The sequence below is a fragment of the Gekko japonicus genome, unplaced genomic scaffold, assembly GCF_001447785.1.
Source record: "Gekko japonicus isolate JY-2015 unplaced genomic scaffold, Gekko_japonicus_V1.1 scaffold914, whole genome shotgun sequence".
Lineage (NCBI taxonomy): Eukaryota > Metazoa > Chordata > Lepidosauria > Squamata > Gekkonidae > Gekko > Gekko japonicus.
Window position 1 is genome coordinate 379,585 of NW_015160240.1, and position 3,721 is coordinate 383,305.

Here is a 3,721-nt window from a genome sequence, read left to right on the forward strand (position 1 = left end):
CTCTTATCAGAGCTACGGCTTGCCCAAGGTCATCCAGCCAGGAGTGGGGAATCGAACCCGGTTCTCCCAGATTAGAGTCCGCGCACTTAACCACTACACCAAACTGGCTGTTAGGTGACCTCCACTCTTGAGAGGAGAGAATGTTCGGCCCCTGTTTATAAGTCTGAACCTTACCTTTCATTCCAGTGTATTTGAAAAAGGTGTGCCCGCACACGAAAGCTCATCCCTTGAATAAAACTTTGTTGGTCTTAAAGGTGCCTGACTGGACTCGAAATTTGTTCATATAATAGATGGTGATATATAGTTCCTTTTAAAGATTCCAACCAGATTTTAATCAGACAGAGTCAATGTTCCCTCTAAGCTGTGGAGTCTCATGAGCAAAACTTCTACTTTGTGAGCTACTGGCATTAAAGTTGTGAGCGAGCGATTTGGCTACTGCATACATTAGTTAGCTCTGGAGCCATCCTTCCTGAGCTAAGACAGAAATGTGTGAGCTGGAGGCTAAAAAACTGTGAGCTAGCTCACACTAGCTTCAGCTTAGAGGGAACACTGGACAGAGTCTAATACCAGAATGACACCATAGACTCCAGGTCAGATATGATCTCACTCGATTGACCTGCTCACAAAATTTCATCCAACGGCCCAGGATAAACTGATCTCATCAGACTTCGGAATCTAAGCAGGGTCAGCCGTAATTAGTACTTCGATTGTAGAGATGGAAGCTACGCAGAGGCAGGTGATGGTGAACCACCTCTGAACATCTCTGAAAACCCTATTGGGGTCACCATAAGTCAGTGGCAACCTGACAGCACATTCCGCCATTTGGAACGTCCAAAGGAGAGATATCTGTTTCGCCAGACCCTGGAATCCAGGCGGCGCTTTGAAAGGCAAAGAGCAGGTAATAGAATCAGCTTTGCAAAGTGCAACTGTTTAGAAAGACTAAGATAAAAATGACGTACTTTTAAAAAAATGGCAACAGCTTTGCCTTCGGGCATGGCATGAGTTATGTGCAAAACAGAGGTGGGGCGGGGCGTCCCACTTTCTAGATCCGGGCATTTCATTGCAGCCGATCCGAGGCCCGCCAAACAGTGCCACCACCACCCCCCCTGCTCAGCCTGAAGTCAGACAGAAAGCACCCTGGAGACAGATCCCCATTCCTCTCTCATTGCACAATTGACCGATCTAACCTACATTGCCTTTATGGAGCCCAAGATGGCAGGAGATCTCTGCCTCAAGGCGCTTACAATCTACATTTTGCCCCAAGGCTGGTGGGATGAGTGAAGAAACAGGGGAAGGATCTACAGCCGGTCCGGTTAGCTGTGCTTTGGGTCCAGCTTTGTGGGCAAAGGGACGGAGGGCTTCATGACTACCAAAGGTGGGTCTCCAGGAAAGCACGAGGTATAACGAAAGTATAAACACGAGGGTGAACAAGGTAAACCGTACTGGGAATGATTTGACCAAATGCTTGGTGTCTCTCACAAGCCTCTCCTCTACTGACAGGGAGGATAAAGCCACTTTGTAACAATATTTCCCGTACTTTTCTCAAGCTCTCAGCTTTCAATTGTAACTCTTAGATCACAGACTTAACCGTCTGCTTAACACAGAGACTTCAGGACAAAACTCATATATTAACTGCTTTTAACACAGCACACTCTGCTCTCTCTAACTGTTTTACTCAACTGTCTGTTTAACTGTTTAACTCAACTGTCCTACCTCACAGACACACCAGATAGACATTCCATCTGGTTGGTGGATCCAGGCAAAACACACAGAGACAGGAAGTGAGAGAGGGTCTCAGCACACCACAGCCAGTGTTCCCTCTAAGCTGAGTTAGTGTGAGCTAGCTCACAGCTTTTTTAGCCTCCGGCTCACACATTTTTGTCTTCGCTCAGGAAGGATGGCTCCAGAGCAAACTGATTTATGCAGTAGCCAAACCACCTGCTCACAGCTTTAATGCCAGTAGCTCACAAAGTAGAATTTTTGCTCAAAGGGCTCCATAGCTTAGAGGGAGCATTGGCCACAGCACTCCTCCATTCATCGTACAACCTCTGCCCTCACCAAGCCTGAACCCCAAATGGCGTCTCAGAAGCGGCAGCGGGCACCCAAGAGATGCCGTGGCTGATACGATGGGTCAAATCCAGGGTGAACGTCTGCTGGATCTGTTCCAAGGAGTACCCCAAAGTTCTGATAAGTAGCTATTTTTCCCCTGGTCTCTTGTGGTCGTACAGAAAGTGTGAAATTGTGCCCCCAGCAAAGTGCTAGACTAGAAGGAGTTTCCAGGGCTCAGGGCGCTGGGAGCCTGAACAGTTCCTCGCACTTTCAGGAGCCCCCTGGCTAATCTTCTCTTCCTTCCCTTCCACCTCCCCACTTTCCTTCCTACTATTTTATCTCCCCTAGTCTTGCCAAAAAAACACACCAACCACCACCACCAAACTTCAGCGTTTTCGCAGACCTAAATCCCCAAAGCAGGAGGGATCACAGAAAAGGAGGCAAAGATGGGTGCAGGTCACACCTGTGAAACGCCTCTATTCATCCCCACCGAAAGCTCACAATGTCACGTAAACAAAGCCAAGCAGGATCAGACCAATGGTCCGTCCAGCCTCACGGAGGCTGAAAAGATGCCCCCAGAGGGATCATGCAAGTAGCTAACCGAAGCCAAACCCTCCCCCTGCCAGTGCCACCCCCACCCACCAGCATTCAAAGGTACACTGCCCTTGAACATGGAGGCTCCACTTAGCCATGGCAGCCACGGACAGACTCTGAACATCTCCCATCCTGTTTGAAATCCAGCTGTCATCCCTACATCTGACGGCAGTGATTCAGTCCCTACAGTAACGCCATCAAATCAGTGACACATAAGTGGCAAAGGCGTACTTTGGTCACCCGCCATCTCTCTCGTCAGTGTGGGAGGACTCCAGATTCCGCTCTTGCTCATCCAAGAGACCTGTGAAACTTAGGGGGGAAACAGGCGCACGTAGACTGGGCTACTGGCTGAAGAATCCCGCCTAGTGCTGAAGCCCAAGCAAGGGGAACCCTTCCTATGTGCGGGGAGGGCGGGGTATAAATGGAATTAAATAAATAAATATTTTCAAAAGCTGGTTTTATGAACCTCTCCCATCCCCAGTGTCCCCTCTAAGGTGAGTGAGTGTGAGCTAGCTCACACTTTTTTAGCCTCCAGCTCACACATTTCTGTCTTAGCTCAGGAAGGAGGGCTCCAGAAAAAGCTAGTTGATGCAGCAGCCAAATGTCTCGCTCACCAGGAGCTCGCAAAGTAGAATTTTTGCTCACAAGACCCCACAGCTTAGAGGGAGCATTGCCCATCACCAGTGTTCCCTCTAAGCTGAGTTAGTGTGGGCTGGCTCACACTTTTTTAGCCTCCGACTCACCCATTTTTGTCTCCGCTCAGGACGGAGGGCTCCAGAGCGAACCAATTTATGCAACAGCCAAATCGCTGGCTTCCAGCTTTAATGCCAGGAGCTCACCAAGTAGGATTTTTGCTCACAGGACTCCACGGCTTAGAGGGAGCCTCGCCCGTCCCCTTGGACCGAAAGGCGTCGACGCCGCCCTTTCGTCTCAACATCGCGGGGAAGGTTCCACACCCGGACAGCTGAGACTCGCAGCCCCGGGAGGGGATCCATACAATCGGCCTGGCTGCACGGGGAGGCGAGGGCGAAGCCAGCCCCTGGCTCGGCTCCGAGGCGCGCACACACACCCCACACAC

At 50.2% G+C, this 3,721-nt stretch overlaps 1 protein-coding gene across 2 annotated transcripts in view; it reads right to left on the reverse strand.

Moving 5' to 3' along the window:
• Positions 1-3,721, reverse strand: part of CTXN1 (cortexin 1) — a 31,709-nt gene that overhangs the window by 27,548 nt on the left and 440 nt on the right. The window lies entirely within an intron of this gene.